We start from the raw sequence: 27,499 nt of genomic DNA, 5'->3' as shown, positions 1-27,499 counted from the left end.
AAATGTCCATTCCATAGACTGTTATTCAGCCATTAAGAGAATTAGCATGCTCCTGATAACGTGCTACAATGTGGATGCACCTTGAAAACATTACACTCAATGGAACAAGCCGGACATAAAGGACCACACACTGTATGATTCCCTTTACATGAAATGTCCGTAACAGGCTAATCCATAGAGGCAGAAAGTTGATTTGTGGTTGCAGGGGCTGGGGGGAGAAGGGAATTGGGAATGACTGCTTAATGGGGACAAAGTTTCCATCTGGGGTGTAAAAATTTCTGGAACCCTATAGTTCCAATTGCACATTGTGTGCAATGTGGGCCAGCTGTAGATTGTGAACGTAATTAATCCCACTGAATGTACTTTAAGATCATTACAATGATGAATGTCACATCATTTTACCACAATTAAACGTGTGTTTTAACCACTAAATGATTAGCCAGAGGACATATAATTTCTAAAAACAAGGAAGTAGACGACAAAGAATAAAAAATGGAAAAGAAGCACCCGAAAGAAACTCACTGAAAAATATATTCAGTGTGATTAATAAGTTATACACTCATCTGTATGTGTATTTCATGCTTCTCTCAAAAGAACAAGATATCATTTAAAAGACCCAGGCTCTTCACAAATGTTTATTTTTAAACTGTATGGATTACACAGTAGATTAAGCAGAGCCAAAATAAAAGAAATACAAGAATCAGTAGACTGGAAGATAGAACTGATGAAATCACTGAGAAGGCAACACCATGGCACTTTAAAGAGAGGACAAAAGTCAAAGAGAAGAAAAGGTTAAAGTCTGTATTATCGGAATTCCAGGTGGGGAAAATAAAGAGAATTGCAAAGAGGTAGTATTTACTGATGAGGGATAATTTTCCATAATCGATGAGGATTCTTGTTTTTCATCCTTTCATTCAGAAAGTGCCACAAATTATGAGACAATGAATCCCTATTTCTATTGAGATTTAATATATTTGAGTCAATACAATATCCAGCATTCCTAATTTTTATCATAAATGTTTTCCTCAAGGAGCCTGGGAAATATTCATAATAAATGCTAACACACACATACTTCCCGCAACACTTGTGCCTTTCCCAATTCAGAAATGATGTCAATGTACTCTCTTGTAGTTAAGGACTAACAATCTAAATCTATACCAGGGCCTGGTAAGCAAGTATGGTGATAATTTGGAGAAAAAATGATGTTGAACAGAGGTATTTTTTCCCTTGTTTCCAAATTCTACCTTATGTGGGAAAACTTAATGACCACTGGATCTAGCCTGGAAACTCCTCCCAAAGTTTAAACTGTATTGCTTGTTTATTGCTGAGAAAGAAATAGATCTATCTTAGACCTGGAATATCCTCATTCGGCCAAAAATGAGGTACAAATGGAACAGCAACAGTTGAACAGGAACCATTTTGGTAAATGTGGGACGTGTGGTCATTGCAGATACGGTAGGTTAAAGAGTTACGCGGTACCTATTGATCAGGTGCGTTAGTTTAAAATATAGGCCTGTCTCATTTACTCTTGCCACTTAACATAAAGTTCAACCCAGTAAATTTACTTAAGTAATCGATCCACCTAACTAGCCTTTAGATTTATTACTTAAAAAATATAAAACCACATGTACCCCTATTGTACTTTCCCTATACTTCTTGATTTGCTGTGCTACAGGACCATGCTTATTTCTTGCCACACTTTTGGGTATTGATTTATACTAAAATTCTTTTTTCGTGACCATTTAGATTTCATGACCATTAAAAGAGGCCATTTAAAGTAAGCCAAGATGTACAAGCCTTCCTCCAACACACCTTTATTGATTATAATGTATATAACATGCCATTATACCAGGAAAACAACATCCTACTAATTATTTTCAAGCATATTGCTGTGCTCCCAAGACCTTGAACTTACCCTTTCCGCTATTAAGTGTGTTGTGAATGCTTGTTTCCACTTTAGATCATTATGCTTTGAGATTAATGATAAGAATGTTGAGCTAAACAACATTTAGCACCTGAAATTTACAAATAGAAGTTTTGTGTAAATTCAGCATAAGTAACATACATGAAAATGATTTATAGTAAAGCCAAAATTCCCTCTAGCCTGCTTACACAACCTCAACAGAGCATCTCAAATCTCATATAGTCAATCCAATTTTAGATAGGCTGAGGACTGAAATTGTCAAGGAATATACTAGGAATTTAGGTCTTAATAATATCATCATCATCATCATCCTGGCTTATTGAGTAAATAACTCTGGCCTAGCCTAGTAAATCTGTGAAGCATATGTAGGTACTGAACATTTGAAATACAGTTAGTTCAAATTAAGATGTGCTATAAGTATAAAATCCATACTAGATTTTTAAAAATTAATATGAAAAGAACAATGTGAAATATGGCATTAAAATGTTTTATATTGATTACATGGTAAAATGATAAATCAACTTTGGACACACTGGATTAAATATATTATCACAATTAATTTCGTTTGTTTCTTTTTAATGTGGTTAGTAGAAAATTTTAAACGATATATGCAGCTCATATTTGTGGATTTTATTACATTTCTATTGCAAAGTGCTGTAGTGCATGGTCAAAGATAAAGTTCTTGGTCAGTCATGGTAGTTCTTTTAGACTCAAGACTCAAGACTCATTTGGATTAAAACCCCAAAACACCGATTTTTTTTTAAGTAGGCTCCATGCCCAGCATGGATTCCAATATGGGGCTCAAACTCATGACCCTGAGATCAAGACCTGGGCTGAGATCAAGAGCCAGGTGCCCCCAAAAACACTAATTTAAATTTTTAAGTATTAGGCTAAGAGAGTTAGCATACAGATTAATATTGGGGTTTTTTTTTTAGAGTTTTTTTCAAAGACACGTATGATTGTGGCAATATAATTTCCAAAGATTTTAATGACATCTTGAAATTTTGGGAATCAATTTTCTTTTGTATATGGCTTATCTTCTGTTTCACATTTATAACATATACATTCTATTAAGTATACAATATGTGTATTTCTGTTAACTTAATACTTACGGAACAAGTCAGTATACAAATTATATACTTTATCCTACCTTATATTTTAAGAAAAACACTAAGTTCTAGTAACACTATGAAAAACAATTCTTGCTCTTATTATGATTGGTCTTATTTTACAATGCCATAATAAAGCCTGTGGCTGCAATCTGGTTTATACAGGAAAACATTAAAGATACTAGAGAGAAGAATATCAATTTGGCCGATTTTAAGTCATAGTAAGCTAACACGTCTAAATCTCATTATTTGCAATCAATTATCCTGCTACAGACATTACAACATTTTCCTTCATTTCTAACTTAGTAACACCAATTTTATTTTTGTTTGCTTTTGTTCTTACATTTTACTCTCCAGTTTTCTAAATAAGAGTGCGTTTCTTTTATAATTTAGATAAATGTTTAAAGTAACAAAGCTGTATTATATCTCCAAGGAAAGAGAGTGGAGTGGACATATACAGTTTGTCACTGACTATTAATTAATCCTCCCTCTTTTCGGGACAGCCTCAGTTTTCCTTCAGGAGCTCTCCTCCCCCAATCTCAGCCCAGTGTTTGGGTGGAGCTGGCTGCCCACCTCAGTGGTTCCTGTGTCACAACCCCTTGGCCACAGGATGGCTCATCGGAGCCAATTCAAAGTTAGTGCCCAGACTTTTACCAGGCAATCAACAGAGAGACACTCATTTTTGCAGAGAAAATAGGATGTAAATCTAGAGCCATTGTAAGTCATCTTGCACCTCTAAGAATATAATCAAAAGCAGAACAAAGGGATAGAGACATCACCTCTTTCATCTAAAAGTGGTCCACCTTTGGACAGCGCAGATATGTGTGTCAAAAAACTACTCACAAGTCCTTAAAATAGTTTAAGTTGGGTTTTCCGTCACAAGGTTGATTATCTAGCGAAAACACACCTACAGGTGTCGCATTTGTTTGAGGAACATCCTGATGAAACGGTGCCTGTTCCAGCAACCACTTTGATTAGTTGTTGCCCACATCATTCTTATTGCTAAATACTGTAAATATCACTCTGCTTTTAATCAAAATAGTTTGAATAGTAAAATAGGACTTGGAAACATGAACATATGAAGAATAAGGGTAACATTTTTGGTGACAAAAAGAGAATGAGGAAGGGCAAACTACAAATCTATTCACAAAGATCTAAAACAGGTACTTTTACCATCAAGTCATAGAAGATACCAACACCCTTTCAGCCTGAGCAGGTCATCCGCCCTGTTAAGATGTTTCCTCTTTCATTAAATGAACATTCAAAATAACCGCACTGCCTCTCTGGTAACAATGTAAGGGATGGAATTCATACGAGATTCTATATAGAAACACTTTCTATTGTAAACCATTCTATGTGAAGAAACAGTAATAATAAGGACAAGTAAATGTTTCATAAATGAAAAGTATTATTGCTACATTTGATTAATACATCTGATTTTTAGGTTATTTATATTCCTTGTGTGTTGAAAGTATATGTCAACTCAGTTGCTTGTGTAAGAGAAGAGGTACTTTATTATTACAGATAATAGTAAAAAAAAATAGTAGTATTTCAATCTTATTGCACTTAAAATTATTTCAGTTGTACATTCTGTTTGCGAAGTTTGTTATTCTCTCACTATTCTCTGCAATACCAATCACAAAAATATAAAGTTATTTCTACCACCACCCCTCTTTTAAAGACATTAAGACATTCTCTGAACCACAATATGTTTCAATATTATTTGTTACCTTGAACCAGATTTCCTTTTTTATGCTTTAATTTTTATACTTACTTGGTTATTATTTTTTTTTAAGATTTTATTTATTTATTCATGACAGAGAGAGGCAGAGACACAGGCAGAGGGAGAAGCAGGCTCCATGCAGGGAGCCCGACATGGGACTTGATCCCAGGTCTCCAGGATCACACCCTGGGACGAAGGCGGCGCTAAACCACTGAGCCACCAGGGCTGCCCTTGGTTATTCTTTTAATGAAAAGAATATTTATGTTTTTCTTGTTTAAAATGTGATTCATTTTTGTAGAAATTTTGAAATATACACATAAAATGTGTCTAAATGATTATTATCTCGATACCCAAAAATAAGGACTAATAACTTTAAAGGAGGTATCTATTTTAAGAAGTATTTTTGGCATTTAAAAAACCCTCCCATGTCATTAAGTGACATTACAAGGGAGTCTCTAAGTCATATCTTAACGTGGCATTGATTACCCATCATTGTTTGTACTTGAGCATATCCCATTTTAGAAAATGAATTAGATTTCATATGAAAGGGTCAGCCACACTAGACGGTTTCTAATGGCCGCCAGGCTAGACACCTGATATTTAAGTACGAAGGGGGCATGCATCCAATGGTATTGCAGCTACATGAGTGGTAACTATGATGGTAACTAGGGATCCACCAAGATCCACCAAGAGTTCTAGTATACTTACTCTTTATCCCATTTCTTAAAGCATTTTCAGGAAAGTGGCAAATTTTTAAAATTGAACTTAGAACATGATAAAATGAAATTTATCAATTGATAGATAAAATAAGAGACCATCTGCTCACTGTAAATCTTTGGTGAGATGCATCAATGGTATATACATTCCCATGTTTGCCATTTTCTCTTGGCTCTGATAAGACCTGACACAGTAGTTCAAAATATGGCACCACAAAGACAAGAAATTATTTTGATCAAATTCTAGCAAGATCTTCTCTTTGACAGGAGAGGGAGGGAGGGAGGAAGAGAGAGAGAGAGAGAATCCATGGAAAATTCTAAAATTCAGGGTGGCTGAGTCAGTGAAGTGTTTGCCTTCAGTTCAGGTCATGATCTCAGGGTCTTGGGACTGAGGCCAGAGTCAGGAGCCCTCCTCAGTGGGGAGTCTGCCTCTCCCTCTGCCCCTGACCCCGCACGTGCACTATCTCTTTCTCTCTCAAATAAATAAATAAAATCTTAAAAAAAGAGAAAATTCTAAAATTCAATATTTTAAAGTTAGTCATACTTTGAAATCCCTATAAATACTATCCTCCAGGGACACCTGGGTGGCTCAGTGGTTGAGCATCTGCCTTTGGCTCAGGTCATGATCCTGGGGTCTTGGGATCGAATCTTGTATCAGGAACCGGGAGCCTGCTTCATCCTCTGCCTGTCTCTGCTTCTCTCTCTGTGTCTCTCATGAATGAATAAATAAAATATTTAAAACAAAATATTATCTTTAGATCTGGTGCAGGATTTAGAATGGCTCTGTCATTTGCTTTGTAGACCCAGACAACTCATTTAGCTTCTTTGTGCCTCAGTTTCCTCATCTGTCCGTTCAAAAGTTCAATAAGATGGTCTTTTTCAACTCTACAATAAACATAATTCCATGATACTATTAATGAGTGTCATTAAATAGGGATGGTTGACACTACTCAATATTCATACTATTCACTTTCAACTAAGTCTTCATTACTACTCAATAATCCTTATATGTACCCCTTAGTACATTTTTCACAGTAATTGTCCCAAAGTCTCATTAATCTCTGATCCCCAATCCGTCCCACTGGGCAAATGTGGGCCCAACTAATGAATTCTCCAAGTAGACACAGATCAGCTACTAGCTACTGGTTTGTAAGAAGCAAATAACATAATGAGGATACCTCTCAGGATAGTTTTGGTAATAACCACTTGAAGCTGAAGAGCCACTACATGCACACTGGTGATGAAAATCACCATTTGGAATGCAATGTTTTTTTCCACATTTTGATTCATCTGTCTTTTTTTTTTTTTTTTACATGCATCTGTTTGATGACTAAGTGTTGGAAATAAACATAAATGCCACAAAGAAGGTTGATGATGTACCCATTATGTTAATTAATCCTATCCCCTTATTTTTGTTCTTCTAAGAAATTGCTAAATGATCTAAGTGCTAAAATTAAATGGCTGGTCCTGAGAGTAAGGCCATTTTACAGTAACCATTGAATAGAGAGAATATGTTAAATTAAAATAAACTTAAAGAATTATACACGCTGACCAAGGTGGGAAAATTAGCTAAAATATCTGCCAAGAGAAAGTGGAAAGTTCTAAGATACCAGATGTCTCTGTGGGTTCCAAATTTGGAATTCTTTGTCGCCTTTTAAATCTTCCCTCAGAAGTACCAAGCCTTACAATGCATGTGGTTTGGCATATGGGCTGTTATTTTGCATTTCTAGACTCTGAGTCTGCCTTTTCAATCAGTATCCAAGCTATTTTGCTAAGTTCTATGATATCTTGGGATTCATGGCTCTCAAGAACATGAAGCAAAGAAATAATAATTTATTTTTTCCTCCATTTCATTATAAAAATCTGCAGACAAGATTTAAGATCCAAGAAAGCATAACTGCTATCTTTCTTTTCTTGCTGTAAGTCCTTTTGAATTTCATGTGTGGAGGGTGGGTGGGCGTGTGGAGAAATTAGGAATAAAGATGCCTCCCCATATTAAAAAAGCCTTAATTTTTTAAAATATTAAATTATCAGGGAGGGAAATTGGGATCTTCCTCTAGAGTCATATTTCCCTCTTCAACGTTTCCCAATTAAGAACCCACTGTGACACCTATACCTGATTTCAGGTAATCAAGATAATGGGGATAATGTAATAGGAAGGACAATCACTCTTTTAGCAATAATAAAGTTGAATAAGTGACAGGAGAAGAAAGAGCAATTAAAATCCAAATAAGAAAGACTTCTAATATAAAAACAGTAAAAAAGAATAAACAAAGAAAAGAAAAAACACCTATTTTAAAACTAAGATGTTCATTTTTATTACATCTGATTTCTCTTCATTTTGGACCACAAGAATATTCATTATTGATCACTAGATGGTTACCAGATTTTCTATAAATACAATCTTTAAAGAAAAACAAACGATTTACAAACAATTGAAAAAAACTGGTAAGTTATTCATGTTCAAGGGTATTTTTTTTTTAAGATTTTATTTTATTCATGAGAGACACAGAGAGAGACAGGCAAAGACATAGGCAGAGGGAGAAGCAGGCTCCCTACGGGGAGCCTGATGTGGGACTCGATCCCAGGGCCCCGGGGTCATGCCATGAGTCCAAGGTAGACACTCAACCCCTGAGCCCCCCAGGTGTCCCTATAAATCGTTTAAAATGTACCTAAAATCTAAATGGCTAGTTTCATACCTTCCAACTTACCAATAACATATGAATAATGTAAAATGTCCTTTAAAAAAAATCCTTTCTTCTATCAGTGAAGAAACTGTTAACACAAAATTGAGCTTAGAACTGCTTTTTTGTAAACATGCTAAAGTACGATTTTAAAAATAGTGACAAACCTCTTTGGAAAATGGCCTCTGTAAATGAAAAATCAATTCTGGCAGGATCATTACACATATTAAACATTCATGGGAAAGGTAGGACAGCCAGCAGAGTGTTTAAAAGTAGAAACAAGAGGATATAGATGACCTACATCACAAACTATATCCTGGCAGAGGCTTACAGTTCCTGAAATTAGAGGAGATAACCAGAAGTTACCAGATGAATAGGCTTTGTCTCCCTTTTATTTTGCACCCAGACAAAAGTAGCCCTAGTTGGGAGAGGAGAGCATTGATAAAGATGTATTTTGAAACTAGAAACTCTTAGGTTTAAAAAAAAAAAATGAACTGAGAGAGCACATAAATATGAAGCTGTGAATTACGTGACAAGTTATGGAACAATAAGTGAGACCTGCTTTCTCTCTGAACCAATAATGAGGTTTTCTAAGCGGAGGGCTAGAACCGGAGGTGAACATCCAAAGGCTCCCACTGCTGAGTCATTCCAGACAGAGGGAGAGGCTGTGGAAATCACAGCTGGGAAACTGGCAAAACTTAATTACTCAACAGCCTTCGCTACTTCTTCCTTGCCAAAGGAACCATAATGGGGAGAGGCAGTGTCAATGTGCCCAACCCCAGGAGATGACTCTGGTTTGTTTAATCCAATCTCGAGGTAATCATCTGGTCAATATTCTGTGCAGCTATGGGGGTAGGAATGGAGGAACACGTGATCCTCTTTTTGGGTAGGAATGGAGGAACGTGATCCTCTTTTTGTCAATGAGTCATGAAGTGATGCTTCTGGGAGAAATGTGTCTTCCTAAGAAAACTCCTGTTCCCCAGCTCATTCTCCTAATCAAACATGGCGTCATGAGGCCATAATGCTTCCTCAGCAGTCATCTTGTAGTTTAAGAACCAAACATCAAATTGAGGATGGCAGAGAAGAGAGATAGGAAACTCCTAGTTCCTTGAAGTGAACTTTGGGCTTCTTTACCAAATCTAGAACCACCTATTCCCAGATTTCTCACTCTGTAGGAAAATTAAAGCCCTTCATTTTTGAGTTCTCTGTTAAAAATTGGGTTACTTGCAGCTGAATGATCCTGATAGACTTAGATTGTAAAAGTAAGAAAACTCCATGATTCTAGGCTGGGACAGTCATGGTCCACTTTGCAATGGGAACCATGGGGAGAAGAGAGGAAATCCAGAAAATGTTGTGCTGATAAACAAAGTAGAGGGAATCCATGCCCAGGGGTCATCTTTGTGCTACTTTTACCTCTGAGTTCCACAATTGTGAGAGGACACATGTTCTTCATTATTAGAAGCAACACCAGTGACGGAAAAATGGTTGGTAAAATAGTCAACAACTCTTCAATCAGTTCTGTGTCTTGCCTGTGACATTTTATTTCATTTGGCACTTACACCAATAAGTTTATTAGAAACAGACATTTTGTTTCTAAGAGACATCAGGGAATTCAGTAATGCCTAGAAATTTCCTAAATGATAGTTCATATATATTGAAGCCTCAGGTATGTTTTATGCTTGCATTTAAATATGTGTGTGTGTTTGTGTGTGTGTGTGTATGTGTGTGTACCCACATGCACCAGGATACACAGGGAGAGACTGTACTGAAATCTCTAGAGAGGTTGTGGTTAAAATTTAAATTCCCCCAATTTTAAATTTCTCAAAGCAGTAAGTGTCCACAGTGCCATGTACTGGAGAACTAATATTAAAGGACCTAGAGGAAACTTTTAAAATTCATTGTATTTTCTAGGTCTTTATATAACTTCCTGCTCATAGTCAATATAACTTTTTGTGTTTTTTTAACAAGCTGAGAAGCAAAAATAGGATGATGCTAATCAACATGTAAATATAACTGTAATAAGAATGTGGTTCTCTGCATAACTTGGAGCCTTATTTTGTCATCAGTCCTCTGTTCTAGCTTTGACTGTGGTATTGATTTGGGATATAAATTTTCTCAGCTCTTCCTTTCCTTGCAAAGATTCCACCAATGCTCAAATTCTGTCTTTATCCTTTTGCCTCTATTATGAGTACAAAAAATAGGCTGGAGCATCTTTTTTTAGAGTGAAAAAAGTTTTCACACTTGCATAACTCATGCAGTTGAAATGGCCTGAAATCAACAGTCCCCAGAAAAGCATCTTTGAAAAGACACCAAGGCTGAAAATCAGTAACTGCAAAGAGGTACTTTGAAAAGAATAGTAAGGAAAAGCTACTGTGAAACTGTGCTGGAGAGATAAAAATATCTAGCATGAGAAGACATTCACTTTGGAAACTTTCTTTATGGTTTTCAAAGTTTTATATGTCTGAGTTGTGTGTGTGTAGTTTTTTTTAATCCCTAATGTTTTCCTGGGATTACAGATGTTTGAAGTTCCCAAATTGGCTCTGCAATTCCCGGGAAGAAAATTAGATTTCCAGAATAGCTTTCTCACTGAATAAAATATTAAGATAATTACTTAGACGGCAGAAGAAATGAGCAAGAATTGAGCATGTCTAAGTGCCCAAGAAAGGTGAAGGAAAGGTCTGGAGACCGGAGCAAAATGAGCAGCTACAGGAAGCAGCAAATACTTTGGGTTTGGAGGAGCAGAGAGAAGAAGCAGGTAAGTAGCAAGAGGGGCTGACGGGAAAGGGGGATGATTTGGGGAAGACGAAATAAGAAGCTCCTCTCTGTGTTCCTCACACACATTCTCGCTCTCTCAGTGTGTCTTTGTATCTCTGTGTTTTATCTCTCACTCTCTACTTTCGCTCTCACACAAGTAAGGCCACGGAAGGACCCCGTCCTCCAGTCCCTGTAGGATCTGGCCTAGAACAAGGAAGGCCTGCAATGTGTGTGGGAAGTGGTGGGGTGGAGGAGGGGGAAAGGGGGGCAGATAAGGGGAGTCTCTGTGTAAGTGAACATTCCCAAGAAAACATGACTGCTAATAGGCTCATGGACGCCCCAGGGACAGGGCCTTGGGCATGTCACTATCCACATTTGGCAGTTCTCTCCTTTACATTTCCACACAAGACTTGTGGGAATTTCTTTTTCCCTTCTCTCTGACCCATCTGGAAAATATCACAATGTCTGTGTTCACTTCCTACAGTTGTTTCCATCCTGGGGCAGAGCTAGGTTTTGCTGTTCTTTGCTTTCACGCAGACCCGTAAGGTATATCCTCACCTCTGCCTTCTTCCCTCTGCTGGCAGTACTCTATGACCACAGAGCCTCCTATCCCCTGTTATCTTCTTTATTGAAAACAACTTTGTTGCCTAAACTTGCCCAAGTTCATATGATGTCAATGAAACCATCCTTTGCAACACTGAGCCCTCATTACCCAGGGTCTAGTATGATTTGGATGTGCCCAGGTATGAATACAAGCCAGGGTAATCATCAGCCACTTGAACCAATCTAAAGCAATGCTTTGTCCTTGGAGTTTTGGGGATGCCAGAGTGGTCACAGGTCTGGATAGGGTGCAGCAGTAAAGGCCCTTAGCTAAAATGAACCCTGCCTAACATATATAAGAAATGTATTGGAAGGCTACAAGGGTAGGATTAATATATTCACAGAATTGACAGAAGATGAGAAAAATAAAGCTCTGTCTGGACAAGAGAGTTTAGAGGGCTGGGAAGGAAATGTCAGCAGTGGCCTCATATTAGAAACATTCATATCGTTATGAGTGAGAGCCAAAGATCACTTCTGCGTTTGATTCAATTAATTAAAATTCAAGGCCAGTAAAGACATTCCACTAGCTGAACAGAGGTTACATGTACTCTCTTGGGCAAAAAAGGGTGAGGACCAAGAGCCTCTAGCCCTGTTGAATTCCATGGGAAGAAGTACAAACCTGGATTTTCCTACCTTTCCAAACAACACACGTGGGAGAGAGAGAACTCTCTACAACAAAATAATCATGCTGCTGAGAACTATAAAGAAATGCTGAATAGTCCAAAATTATACTGGTACACTACACAGAGTTTCCTGTTTCCTAAAGTTGCACTGTGTCTGGTACATGGTAAGTGCTTAGTAAATATTTGTGGAATGAGTGTAATAGCTCAGCCTTTCAGAGGCCCTAGTGAAGGCTGACCCTAGGCCAGATGATATAAGCAATTATTTATGTTCAGCCAAATATATCTGTCCATTTTCTCTCTTTATTTTTTCTTTAACTGACCATCAGATCCTACTTTTATTACCTGCCTTTATGGCAGAAAAGAGTCTTAGTGTTATTTACTGTGGACTGTTGCAATATCACAGGTATTAAAGGACATCATAGCACAATTAGCACTAAAGAGTTGAAAAGTATGATTCACATGCTCAAAACATCCATTGTTTAGATTCAATTTGTTTGACCAGTACAATGAATTCTCTCTAGGGTCCTTCAAAAAATAATGTTCTTTTCTTTCTGCTTATTGGAACAAAGAGCTTTCACTGAGAAAATGAGCACACTCCACAGCAAGCTCCTGTGGATCCAGTATTTAAGGAAGATATGTACCCTTCATTTCCATAGCATCCTTGTATTATTTACGGGACAATCACTCAAATATATTTTGGAATATAACCCTTTATGTAAGAATAGTTGTAGATAAAGGAAAACTTCCTAGTTTTGAGGTTACCTTTGACTATATATAAAAGATAACTCTTTCTTCTCTCATGGAAACTGATCATAATTAGTAAGTATTATTTTTATATTGTCTTTTCCTACTACTATTTTTACAAATGTTGAAACAAATGGTTGAAAGAAATTTTGTCAATAAGAAACAATACCAGGCATCTTGGATTCCTAAGCAATGCTCTAATAACCATTAATGATGGTTGAAGAAAAAAGATGGAAAATTATAATTATTGTATTTTAGTTATTTAACAACAATAAACATTTAATTGTAGCACAATTTGGAGAATTATTTTGGCTTTAAATATCAAAATTGATCCATGTATGCTATAATCAACAGATAAAAATGAAGAATATAAATTGGCAACCTGGACTAAAATTTTTGACAACTCCAGGTAACATAATGTACCTTATGGATCTTTATATCCTCTGTCTCCTTCAGAACTAAATTCACCTTTTCACTTAGCTCTTACAGTCCTTATTCCAATTCAATTCAACAAGATTTGTTTTTGTTTGGTTGGTTTTTTTTATTTATTTAGGGGCAAAGGAAGAGGGAAAGAGAGAATCGCAAGGAGGTTACACACCAGCATGGATACTGATGCAGGGCTCAATCTCACAACCCTAGATAACCTGGGCCGAAATCAAGAGTTGGACTCTTAACTGAGCCACCCAAGCACTCTTCAACAAAATTTGTTGAGTGGAAGTTTGAGTTGGGTGCTATATTAGGCAGAACAAGACATGCAAAGGAGAGTAAAATAAATTCCCTGCCCTCGAAGAGGTTATGGTCTGATAGAGTAGGTGAGGCAAATACAATGATATTGAGGCAAAATAATAAGTATCAAAGTGAAGTAAAAACTTGTGTCTTCAAATATAAATGGGCAATTCTGTGGAAAAGGATATAATATGTTTTCAAAATTGGCCAGTCTTCCATGACCCGTAAACCCATCTGTTGGCTGGTTGGCCGGGAAATAACTATACTGTTGAAGTAATTTGGCCATTGCCCCTGGGAAACCTCTGGTTTCAGATCCTTGTGAAGCTGGAGGAAATAATGCTTACCACCTCTCTGTTTTAAAGGCTTATTCTGCCAATAAATTGTATGATATCTTTAAAGGCCCAAATTTCATGAGGACATCATAAAAATGAATTTGGTTAGTCAATCTGACTCTTTAAGGGTACATAAAAATGTTGTGAGTGCTTCCACACATTTCTTTGTATAAAAATTATCATAGGATTGAAAATGCCACCTGATATTCCCCCATAAACGCTGTAAAGAACACTGTAACATTAAATAAAAAAGGGTTTGCTCTCTGGCACAGAATCAAAGTGGGCAGAACCGGTGGTGTAAGTAAGGATAGATCTGTGCCATGAGCGACCGCTGGTCCTTTCCAGACACTGAAAAGGAAGATCAGCCTGAAGAATTACTGAATGTCTTAGAAATAAAGGCGATTACTCATCTTAGTATATAAATGTTGATTGAAGGGGTTGATGTCAAGTTAATGGCAAGATTTCAAGAATAATTTGAAAGTTGGTATATAAAAGTTGATGGAAAGAAATTGGGAAGAAAGGATCAAAGAGAAAAACCAAAGAAGTTAGAAGAGAATAGGGTAACATAGGGAGCATGACAGCCATATTCAAATGTACAAAGGGCAGTCATGAGCTGAGAAGTCAGAACTTGAACAAAAGGATGTCTAGAGATAAAGTGCTGTGATTTGGGGTTGACTGGAAGGAAAACTCTCTAATGATCATGATTCTACAAAATTAAGAGTAGGCTATTTTAGAAGGCAATCATTTTCCATCACTGGCAATGCTCAAATCAAGTCTGAACAACCACATAGTACGAGGAATAATAAAAGAAGGAGGAGGAGGAGAAGGAGAGGAAGAACAACCATCACCATTTTTTGAATTCCTTATCATGTCCCAGGCTCCATGCTAAGTGCTTTACATGCATTATTTTGTGCAGTCCTCACCACAACCCTATGTTGTATACTATTATTTCCATTTAAAAGAGAAGAACCTGGGGCATGAAGAATATAAATAACTTTCCCGAGGTCATATAGGTTGTATGTAGCTAATCAGAGATTTTAAATTTAATTCTGACTCCTAAATCTATCATATCACATGCCTATCACATCTCTATCATTAGAGATGTTGAGTAAAGATTTTTTTTTTAAAAAAAAGATTGATTTATTTACTTATTTGGGAGGGAGAGAGAGAGAGAGAGAGAGAGCACACAGAGGGAGAAGGGGAGGGAGGAGCAGACTCCCCACTGAGCAGGGAGTCCAATGAGGGGCTTGATCCCAGGACAGATCATGACCTGAACTGAAGGCAGTCGCTTAACCGACTGAGCCACCCGGGTGCCCCAAATGAAAGATTTAAGCAGCTTTTATTTTTCCAAGGGATAGGTAAATCAATGATCTTATGCTGTTCTTGTTTTTTGTCTTTCAAACTCAGAGGTTCTATACTTTTACAAATATGAGGCACAGACAGATTACATGACGTATTAGTGTTATGAAGCTAGTTACTGCCAGAACTGTGATTGAAACCTACTTCCTGCATCTCAGTCAGTCCAGTGCTCCTTTCACAGTATCATCCTGCCTTCCAAGTATGGATTTAGGTGTAGGGAGGTATAGGGAGAGGGAAAGCATGGACATATAATATGGCAAAATTCTCCCCAACTACTGCTGAGAATAGGCAAGACCAGAAATGGCATTTGCCCCTCCCATGATAGGCCAACCTGTTAAAAAAAAAAAAAAAAAAAAAAAAAGGATGCAAAAGACAGCTTTGTGTTTCAAAGTATGTGAGAAACTCCTTAAAGCTTGAGAAGGGTTGAGATGCTGCAAATGGAAGCCATGGTGCTAGCTCCGAGAACACTTACATGGTAAGGGTAATATGGTAACTCTTCCTTGGATTTGTTGAACTCCTTAGTACATGAGCTAGCTGATAGCCAAGATCTCTTGTTTTTCCCCATATTCTGTTTGAGGTAGAGTATACTTTTCGATAGTTTTTATCCTTAAAACTTCATAATAAACATGTCAGGGAATAGGAAATATGTTATTAGTGTATGCCCATTTTATTTTTTTAAAGATTTTATTCATTTACTTGAGAGAGAGAGAGAGAAGGACCAGGGGAGGGGCAGAGGAAGAGGAAAGGAACAGAACCCCCAATGAGTAGGGATTGAATCCCTACTGGGTCGGGGCTGCATCCCGGGACTCCTAGATCACAAGCCAAGCAGAAGTGAGGAAACTGACACCCATGAATGGGATGTAAGTGAGCCAAGCACATAGCTGGTACATGGCCCAGCTGAGAGCACACAGCTACGCCAACTCGCAGTGCAATGCTCTTTCTCTGACACTACGTTGACTCTCTTTTCTAGGCCACAAGACAGAAAAACACAGAGGACTTCAAAAGCCAGTGCAATAGTCATATGCACGTCTTACATTTCCTTTATATACTTTCAAAAGAGAATCTGGCTTAAAGTATAAATATCACATTTTTTAATCCACCCATAGCATTTTTATGCCTCAAATGTATATCTATTTAAGTTAACTTAATGATTACAAAAGACGTATTTGGAAACTTATTATATATGTAGATTAACTTATGGGTTCATTTGGAAAAAAATGAAAAATTACTAGAAAAAAAGCAGAACAGACTACATTTACAAGGAAAGAGGAATAGACATACTTGTAATTTTAACATAATTCAATGGCATATCCCAGTGGAACATTATTTTTTAAATCAGTTTTTTGTTTTATAAACAACCATTTCTTCATGTACTGATTATTGAGAGTGCAGAAAGTGATTTTCTCAAGGGCAATGAAGTCTACATCATGTGCATCATATATTTGTAGGGCTTAGGGCCAGAGGAAGCCAACAGATTTAATAGTAAATAAGCATTAAGAAGACTAATATTGAGAGTTTGAAAGGCTATCACCATCTTTTTACTGAGGTCAAGGAATCCAGACTCCCTAAAAAGCAGGGTGGTAAGGAAAGGGAAAAACAGGCTTATATAAAATTGAAGACAGCAGGTTAACATTTTCTTTTCAACCTGTTTCATTGTTTGAGCATACTAGCAACTCTAGAGAGAAAGTCTCCCCACCCACTTTGAATTGCTGAAGCAAGCATGCTTAAAAGAAGGGAACATCTTTGGATTATTTCTTTTATCAACAGAAAATACACTTCTTGGTCATAAATATTAGAGACCACAAAGGCTAGCATTCAGAGCAAAACTATGGAGGAAAAAAGTCTGTTTCCGTGCCAAGGATAAAAAGAAAAAGCTAAAAAACAAGTTAGGAATGAAAAGCCACATCGAATTTTTAAATGTAGGTAACAGATTGCTAGAGGTTATAGGCTCATTCTAACATGCTGGATACTTCCTTTCTTGAGGGTAAGTAGGTGATGGAATATAATGGACAACCTTGGGACATTCTAACCAATAGTATAAAGGCTGGGTTTCCAAGGTAACAACACAATGCATGCTCTAGACAACTAGACTGAACCAATAGGGAAGAAATAATTTAAAACAAAATAGTGCCAATGAAAGATATTACTCAGCATGGTCATAACTGTATATAGAACCCTCCCCCCTCTAAAATAAAATACTCTAAGAAGAAAATGTATAAAATCTAACAATACAAAAACATGTATAGATCCTGGATGCACCCATTGGGCCAAGAGACACAAAGTTAAAAGTGTATATATATTCTCCTTCTTAAAGATAACAAAATAAGGACTTTCTGGGGTTAAATAACTTTCCCAAGGTTATGCAGCTAACGAGGGGTAAAAATCATTTGACAGAGCTGTCAGGACCAGTATCTGTACACTTCTACCGAGAGGCCTCCACCTAGACCTGGGGCTGAAATATGTCAGGGGCCAAATGGACACCTGTATGAAAGGAAATCCCCATTTGTTTCAGTAGCTGAAGGAAGTTCAGGGTCATCAATTCTATATAAAGCCATTTTGCTGAGGCTGACATGATTGGATGTACTGGCCCAATAGCTCAGGAGAATGACTGGGCTCTGGAATGGACTTGGAAGCCATATGCCTGTAAATGGTGCTTTAAGCCATGGATTTTTTTTTTTTTTTTTTCATTTTTTTTTTTTTATTTTATTTTATTTTATTTTTTTTTATTGGTGTTCAATTTACTAACATACAGAATAACACCCAGTGTCCGTCACCCATTCACTCCCACCCCCCGCCCTCCTCCCCTTCTACCACCCCTAGTTCGTTTCCCAGAGTTAGCAGTCTTTACGTTCTGTCTCCCTTTCTGATATTTCCCACACATTCCTTCTCCCTTCCCTTATTTTCCCTTTCACTATTATTTATATTCCCCAAATGAATGACAACATATAATGTTTGTCCTTCTGCGACTGACTTACTTCACTCAGCATAATACCCTCCAGTTCCATCCACGTTGAAGCAAATGGTGGGTATTTGTCATTTCTAATAGCTGAGTAATATTCCATTGTATACATAAACCACATCTTCTTTATCCATTCATCTTTCGTTGGACACCGAGGCTCCTTCCACAGTTTGTAAGCCATGGATTTTGAATGTACTACAGATCATTGAGAGGGAGAAGCCTTCGGGAAGACACTTGGCTGCCAGAAAGAAGGATCTGAATGGTAGAAGGAAAACCAGAAGAAACTGGTTTTGTTTTGTTTTGTTTTTAAAGATTTTATTTATTTATTCATGAGAATACACAGAGAGGAGAGAGAGAGGCAGAGACACAGGCAGAGGGAGAAGCAGGCTTCACGCAGGGAGCCCGACATGGGATTCGATCCTGGGTCTCCAGGATCAGGCCCTGGGCTGTAGGCAGCGCTAAACCACTGAGCCACTAGGGCTGCCCAAGAAACTGGTTTTGTAGAAGTCTCCAGAAATGAAACATTTGCAAGAAAGAGGGAGTGGTCAACTCTGTAAAATATTACAGAAAGGTCAAATACCATTACAAAGTATTTTAGCTTATATAGTATTAACAGGATAAAAGCCAACTTCAGAAACAGTCCCAAACCTGAAAAAACAAACAAACAAACAACAAAACAAAACCAATAAGCCCTCCTGATTATAAGACTCTATCTGACATAGAAGATAATCCATGGGATATTTTTTCCATCCTAGCATTTATAAAGAAGCCATCATACCCATAAGTTTGGCAACAATTCAATTTCTACAGATAGGAAATGAGATGACATAAGCCTTTTCAGCTCTCATACATCATATAATCCAAGAATCTTAATCTTCCTCAGCCTCTTTTCCTAATTAGATGATGAAACCTCTATGTGTGTCTTACCTGAGCCCCCAAAGTCATCTTTTCATCTCCCATGCAGCTCATCATTTCCTCTTCCCTTGCTCTTCCTTCCTACAGTGATGTCTGAGAATAATAATGATGATGATACTATTAATATCAACTCCCATTTATTGAGCCCTTACTGTATGCTAAATATAATGTTGAGTACTCCATAGGACTTATTTTTAATCCTCAGAACAACAGGGTCAGAGACCCAAGTCCACATAGAAGGAGGGAGCAGAGCCAGGACTCCAGTCCACGACCGGCTGGCACCCCACCTGGCCTCACCACCACTGCACCATACTTGGAAGCCTCTGCGAAGGCACATCACGGCCAGCTCTGTTCCTGCAGCAGACGCTGTGTGCATGGCTCCCTTGCCGTACTGCATGGAGACCCTGCTATCTTCCTCCGGGTCTAAGGGTAGGCTAACAGGCATCTGCTGTAAAGGTTACTATATTTGCTTCATTCACAAATAATAACTGTAAGTGGCACTTTCGCATCCTATCCCTGGCATTAATGCAAGCACGGTTCTTCATCAAAGACTTCTTGACCATTTTATGAAATAAGGCACCAGAGATCCAGGCCCAATGGACCCACAAACTAGTCTAGGCATGTCTGAAACCAAAAAAGAATACAACTTAGACCCCAGCTAAATCTCTGACATGTATAAATCCGCTTGAAATCTCATTTGACAGTTTTAAAATGCTGAGTTGCAGAGAGACCTGAACTTTTAAGGAAGACAAGGTTACAAAGCACTGCTGTAGGAGAAGAGAAGGATTGGGGGCTCCCATATAAAAAGAATATAGGCCCGAAGCTTGGGACAGACTGGGAAAAATTGAAAAGGATCTTTTTTTTTTTTTTTTTTAAAGAAAGAAAGGGCTTCAAATGTTCAAGGAGCATTAAGTACCCAAGGAGATCTGCCCTGCAGGGAGAGTTTTTTAAAAGAGGAATTTAAGGTGACCTAGAAGTTAAAGGGAAAGATAAGAAAAGCTTCATCAACACAAAGCTTCAGCTAATCACAGTTTACAACTTAAATTGTGAAAATTCCTTTGTTTTCTCTGATAAGAAAAATTAGGTAACTGACCCAGCCTCACTTTCACTTTGGCTACCCAGAAGTTTGGTACTGAGTTTGAGGCTTAATTATAGCAATAATAATTACAATGTGGGTCTTTTTTATTTTTTTTTATTTTATTTATTTTTTTTTACAATGTGGGTCTTTACAGACTACATACTCACTTCTTTTTCTCTTTTTGAAATCCTGGGTTTACCCTATTTCTAAATTTATATTTGTATTTACATTTAATCATTTAAAAATATGTAACTTTTGGGAGAAAAATTTTCATCATAGACAAATAATGGAAGATGATTGATATACGATGATACCTTGATAGATATGTAGACTCACAGATACTTAGGTGATGACTGAGAGATCATTGACATATTGGTATAGAATACGAAGAAACTTGGCAGGCTTTGGTGATTCATTGTGAGAATAAGGATATTTAAGAACAAAAGAGCCAAAAATGACTCCCAAGTACTCCAGCTCCAGTGGCTAGGGAAAAAATGGTATCAGTCAAGATTGAAAAATATAGCCTGAGAAGCTGGGAAGGATAATGAGTTCAGTTTGTACATATTCAGTTTGAAAGGCCTGGAAGTATCCAGGAGGTAGTTAAATATATGCATCTAAAGCTTGGAGAAATGTCCTGAGCTCGAGATATACTTTTTTGGTTTTTGTTTTTTCTTTTTCCAGCAGCAGTATATAGAACGTACTTTAACTTGGGAATAAAAGGAGAATGTCCCCTCTTCCTGGACTTAGCCCTAATAAGAGGAGAAACAATTCAAGGACAGATTCTCATGAACAGCAGGACTAAAGGGGAAAACAAAATAAGAAATAGGCAAAAAGTTCTGAGTGGAACCAGGAAAGCACAGAATTGGGAAAACAAAGGGCTGAGGGTGTCAAATGAGGCAGAGAGGCCCAGTAAGTAAATAATGAAAGTACTAAAAAAATAAGATTACTCCTGACCTTATGGAAAGTAGTCTTAGTAACATGGTGGGAGCAGAAGCCACTAATTTGAGAAGTAAGGATGTGAAGAAGGGAAGGGGTCGAAGGCAGAAATCCCCACAGAAGTCAGAGGGTTTGAAGGGGAAGTTAAAAGCAGGGGGAGGCTTGTGTTTTGCCTTCTGGCTGGAAGTCTGTATGGAGACCTTGTGATAAGCGATTAGAAAGGATGAAGGAAGGTAAAGGAGTCCAGCTACACCCCTCCAGCGTGGCACATTGGAGGGCTCCCCTGCTTTCCCCCAAAGGGTACACAGAGGCCCTGAGAGAAGCAGTGAACCGGAAGTGGGCCTGGGGAACCTTCCCCAAGAACCAGACACCACCAGCTGCACCCCAGCCAACGCCAATGCCCGGGGGTAAGATCAGCTTAGGTGTGCTGCATTTAAAACTAGAAATGGCTCTGGGAAAACTCAGACCAAGAGCCCTGCCTCCATGCCAGGGTCTGCTAGCACCCCCTACACTGCAGTTTTCTTGAAAAAGAGGAAAAGAGAGAACTGTTCTTAAGAATGGGGAGAAATTGCCCTGATAGGGAGCATCACTTTGACTTGAATGACCATTTATCCAAACGACAACTCTGGAACCACCACAACAAAAATACGTCTAAGAGCTGGGAAAGACTCCATACTTCAAGGGGATAAACTGAAGGTTTTCAAGGGCTTTGTTTTCTGGCTCTATTTTTCCCACTATGAAGGCAATGGAGGTTGGAGAGCAAAATGAGATCACTTGTAGAAAATGAAAACACATTCTCGTTCTTGCACACGTGAACGATACCATACAAGTTTTCACTTTTCTGTGCTTGCAAACAAATGTCCTCAGAAACAGAGCTGGGATAATGGTGGGATCTGAGTTGAAGAGGGTGATGGTAAAGCAGCTGCATGCAGTTTCCATTAACATGAAGTAGAAACCAATAGGAAAGCAGAAGACGGGGATAAGGAGGGCCAGGGTATGTCATTCCAGGCGCAGAACCCTCCGAGTGACAGGATCTTTTTTCATGAAGTTAAAAAAAAAAAAAAAGGAATTATAGATGCCTTTTTCTATAGAGAAGCCTTTTTCTAAGAGAATTCATCTTACAATTCTGTGGTTCTCTGCGTTTGAGGGGATGCAGCTGAAATGATACCTCCATGGAGAAGCCTGTTGGCTGTGGTAAAGCAGCAGCAAGGAGACTCCATAAAGGGAGGATGTAGGGGAGCTGGCTTATGATGGAATGAGGTTTGAATAGGGGAAGCAGCGGAGCTGGGGGCCCCTCTCATAATAGGAAGCGCAGAGCATGACACTAGGCAAGAGATAACTACAGAAATGAATACGTCTGAAGGCATAAGGGATGAGCCAATTTTGACATTTCGAAGGGAATTATGGTGTAAATGGCTTCAGTACGGATATAAGTCGAGGTCTCAGCTACAGTAGGAGGCCTTGTGAAACCAGCAATATTTGACCTAATTTGAACAAGGTCAAAGCAAGCCAATCCTCAAGGATGGAGGCCTGGTCAGTTGGTCTGTGGGTTCTGAGGTTGATTCAGGTAAAGGTCCTGGGTGGGACTGATACAAATTTCTGAGTAGAAATTTCAGGCCAGCGAGCAGTCTCTGCTATCCTGAGCAGTCAGCCCAGGCTGCCACCAACCATCACCATCTGTGGTTACAACCTCCCTCACTGTGACCAAAGCACAAATGTTTTTCAAATCACCAACCCTTCCACCATCCAATGTCTCTTTTGTTCTCTTTCCCCAGTGACTCTGTTTTGTGAAATGTCATCTACTATGGAGAGGCGAATATTGATCAGAAGAGAAGTCAAGTGGTTAAGAGGTAGGAAATGCATCAAAGCATTAAGCAGTAAATTCTGGGGAAACTTCACAGATCATCAGCCAGAGTTTCTAGAGACCTGTAGAAAAAGAACAAAACAAGAAGAGCAAACTGGAAGAAATGCGGAGTGGTTTGCATTCTTTTGACCTCAAAAGTGACAGCAGCCAAGGACACAGAGGGAAATGTCACCGAGTAGAGGCAAAAGTCTTAAGTTCAGTTATACACGTTCCCTTCCTGGTCGCCTCCACCTAGTCATAATGGCCTCACACGAGGAAAAAGCAAATGAAGAATTAAATGATGATTCGAGGCATGGTTACTCTTCGACTTGGTAGCTTGAACTTGGAAGGAGGACTGGGGCAGTGCTGCTCAACTTGCCTGCAGATCGGAATCACCTGGGAGATTTAAGAATGTGGATTTTTTTGTAAGTCCCCCAGGTGATCCTAACGAGTACCCTAACTTGAAAACTACTAGCCTTGGGAGTATTCTGAGGGAAGTTTTTATGAGAGCTGAAGAAGGGGAAGAACATGACTTCTACACAAAGGAGCTAACTTAAGCTTGTGCACATCAGGATTTCTGAGGCCCATGGAAGCTTTGTTTCTCCTACCGGTGCAGATTAAGTAAAGAAATCATGCAGGTACCTATTCTGTGGGTTCACCCGGTGCATGCAACATCATCCCCAGCAGGAAGGGAACTGGAGAACCCAGGACGAGGAATGATGGATGTTCACACTCCTGGCGTTGAGGCGTGGGGAATGCCACGGGGGGGGGGGGGGGGCAGGCTCACTCTAGGTGGGGAGTAGGACAGGACATCGTGTAATGGGTAAGCACTGATTGACTCATCTGTTCTGGTTTGAGGCCATGTACCATGTCATGGTAAAATAACCAGCATCCATCCCACCAGGAAGGTGATGTAGAACTGAGACTCGATAAACACACTGAAGTTTCAGGGTTAGAAAAGGCAGTCAAAAAATGATATGGTGGGGTTGGAAAATGAAGCTAAGGGCAAATAGGCAAAGCTTTGTCAAGATAAAATGTTCTTTCCATTCCTAAAATTTTGAAAACAATACTCTGACCCTGCTAGATCATCTACGACCTTTAAGGACCCAGATGACCCAAGAAGGAACAACTGGTCTCAGAGGAGATAATCACCCGCATGACACAGTCAAAGATCCACTTGCCTAATGTAATGTCAGACTCAGGACCCTCCACAATAACAGTGTTTGACCACATTTCGTGTGCGCTTTCATTTTATGTCTTGTTTGTTTTTTTTTTTTAAGATTTAATTTATTTATTCATGAGAGACACACAGAGAGAGGCACAGACACAGGCAGAGGGAGAAGCAGGCTCCATGCAGGGAGCCTGATGGAGGACTCGATCCTGGGACCCCAGGGTCACGCTCTGGGCTGAAGGCAGACGCTCAACCACTGAGCCACCCAGGTGCCCCTATGACTTGCTTTCTTACTTGTTTGTTTATAATTGTTATTTATTCTTAACCTGGTGATGTGACTTATTAAGTCTCTGCATGGACAAAGAAATTTATCTGTGAAGACTTCCTCTGACATGACATCTAAATCACACAGAACTAAATTTTCCAATATTCCAGATGAGACCAACTATTAAGCAAATAGAGCACACAGGAGGATTTAGGAAATTTACACATGGCTTTCAAAGCGTGGCCGTTGAGGTTATTTATATGAACATCTGCCTTGGCCAAGACAACAGTTTAATCTCAAAAGAGCTGATATATGTGCAAGTGACCAGCCCGGTGCCTGGTGGGTAGCTGACAGCCATATGGAAATATGAGTCTGGGTTTTACCCTTAGAAGGAAGCAGTGGACGTGATTCTAATGATCGGAAGTGAAAGCGAGAACATCTGGGAGAAGATGACTGTTCACTTTAAAGTTAGAAATGTCAAAAAAGTCTGATGGTAGGTTTTCTCTGATGCAGCAGGGCTGCTTCCAGCCCAGCTTCAAAGGCATATGCCAGAGTGTATTCCGGAGATCAGATACAAGCTACCGGCCTTCAAGCCACCATCCCCATGTCAGACAGCTTTATCGTGACCCTACTAGTATCACCTTTGTTCATCTTACCTCCTGTCTACTTTACCTTTCCAGGTTTTTGAGACTCGCAGTTCCAGGCACTCCTGTCTCATTCCTAAATTGCATTTTACATTTCCACCTGACTATGCTGACACCTGTGTAGTTCTGGTATTTGATAATGTTCCTTTCCTGGCTAAGTCTTGGGAAACTTCGTTATCTAAGAACTGGCCTCACACCCAGCACTAATATGGATCCACTTCACAGTACTGGACTTGAATCAGACACACTCTGTAGACTTTAGACAGCAAACCTTTTAAATTCTAAAAAGAGAAAACCATGTCCCATGCCAACTCTAAAATAAATAACAATAGTGATCAACAAGGATGGGAAACTCCTTAAAATAAGATTAAAAATAATATATTTAAATATTATTTTTCCTCTTTCTCTTCCTGATCTTTAAATCTTTAGAGTACCCTGAGTTAGGTCCATTTTTCTTTTTTTCACTGTACTCACTCTTTAAGTGATTGTATGGAATCTTGTGGCTTTAAATATATTAATTCTCTGTTGACTTTCAAAATTTATATCTGCAGGCCAACGCCTTCCTCTGGGCTCCTATGTTATATATCCTGCACCTTGACATCTTCACTTGGAGATATGTCACTTTCAAACACGACATGTCTGCACTTGGACTCTTGATTTCCCCTCCAAAGACTACTCTTTCAGTCTTGCCCATCTCTGTGGATGACACCACCATCTACCATGTTGGAAGAAACATATTGTATGTTGTATCCATGGATCCTTTTTTTTTTTTCTTTAAAAAGGCAGGAGAGAAGAAAGAAAGAAAGGAAGGAAGGTGGTAAAGAGGGAAAGGGCTTGAAGAGACAACCAGTTAACAGACGTATAATGTCGTATTGAGAAGCATGTAGGATTTTGGTGCACAAAGCACTTTCAAAAGCTGCCTTTGGGAATTGTTTATGCTTTATTTATTGATCCAGATTTTAAACTAAATCTTAAAAATGAGAGACAGGCATCACAGAAGTCAACACTTTGAACAATGGATGATAGAGTCAGTAATGCCCTTTTAAAACATCTGTATGACCTGATACACAATCAAGCCCATCAATATCCCGCTAAAGCAAAAAAAAAAAAAAAAGGTACTGAAAACAATTACTAGCTGTTTTGGAAACATGATTGTCATGATACAAAAGCTGAGTAAAGGGATCCTTGGGTGGCTCAGCAGTTTAGCGCCTGCTGTCGGTTCAGGGCGTGATCTTGGAGACCCCGGGATCGAGTCCCACGTCGGGCTCCCTGCATGGAGCCTGCTTCTCCCTCTGCCTGTGTCTCTACCTCTCTCTCTGTGTGTCTCTCATGAATAAATAAATAAAGTCTTTTAAAAAATTAAAAAGCTGAGTAAAGTCAAGAATAATAGTTCACATTAAGTACAGCAGATTCAGGGTGCAGCCGTTTGTGAAATATCGTCTAAACACATGTTGGGTGATGTTTGCTTATTTGAAGACAGGTTTTAAAACCAAATCTAATGAATTGAGAGCTCCACATTTGGATTTTAAAATGTGCTGAGAAGAAAGACAAGGAAAAATCTCTAACACCTTTTCCTTATCTCTCTCTTCACAGGTGTACAGTCATCACTGAATGCCGAGCCTTGCTCAGGAATTTAATCCCACATGATCAACATCTGGCTGTGATTAGCATTTCTATCGTCGGTTTGTCAAGACAACAGTAGAACCACTTAATTCTCCTCACTGCCCTCACGCACCCTCAGTCAAGTCTGCGTATATTTATCGGGTGTCCTTTGGTACAAGACCTTATGCTTCACCTTTGCCCAGAAGTTGGCCCTCTGTACTATCACCATCACCATCACCACCATCATGTTATTAACCTTCAACAGAAAATCAGCTACAGAGCATGAGTTTTATCAGATCATACATTTTAAAGGAGGCAATAAACTATTCTTTTTAGCATAAATGGTACTTTGTTCACCTCCTTTAATTTCGGAGATATTTTTCTTCCTTCTTTTTTGCTCTGTCATGCTGACTCCAGCAGTTTTACCAGATACCACAGACTAATGGCTGTGGGACTGCTGCCAGTTGCCCCGTAGACATGTGCTTCCCATCGGCTTATCTTTACTTATTATTCTGTTCTTAATATCATTGTGCAAGGAATCTGAAGATTACGAAATAACAATGTTTTCCAATATGTTGCTGTGTTTAAACATGTGATAAATTAACAAGGGGATAGTGCAATGAAAGCATTTGCATTTAATTTCCATTCAAGGCACAGAGCTAATACACCAGTAGAGAAAGAAAGCCATTTGGTTTATTCTCAAGAGTTTGGGTGAGCACAAAACTAAATAAAGCTGAACCACAACATGGTAGGATTTACTAAAACTGCATGACCAAACAGTAACGCCCTAGC

At 38.7% G+C, this 27,499-nt stretch overlaps 1 protein-coding gene and 1 long non-coding RNA gene across 2 annotated transcripts in view; one reads left to right on the top strand and one right to left on the bottom strand.

Annotated features, from left to right (window-relative positions):
* Window positions 1-27,499, bottom strand: part of NAV3 (neuron navigator 3) — a 1,006,607-nt gene that overhangs the window by 871,452 nt on the left and 107,656 nt on the right. The window lies entirely within an intron of this gene.
* On the top strand, window positions 19,379-27,161 carry LOC144281596 (uncharacterized). Its single transcript, XR_013350037.1, has 3 exons — window positions 19,379-19,597; window positions 22,958-23,032; window positions 26,699-27,161. It is a non-coding gene; the product is annotated as an uncharacterized LOC144281596 (long non-coding RNA).

Source organism: Canis aureus, chromosome 13 (assembly GCF_053574225.1).
Source record: "Canis aureus isolate CA01 chromosome 13, VMU_Caureus_v.1.0, whole genome shotgun sequence".
In the NCBI taxonomy this organism is placed as follows: Eukaryota; Metazoa; Chordata; class Mammalia; order Carnivora; family Canidae; genus Canis; species Canis aureus.
This window is presented reverse-complemented; position numbering and strand designations above follow the sequence as displayed.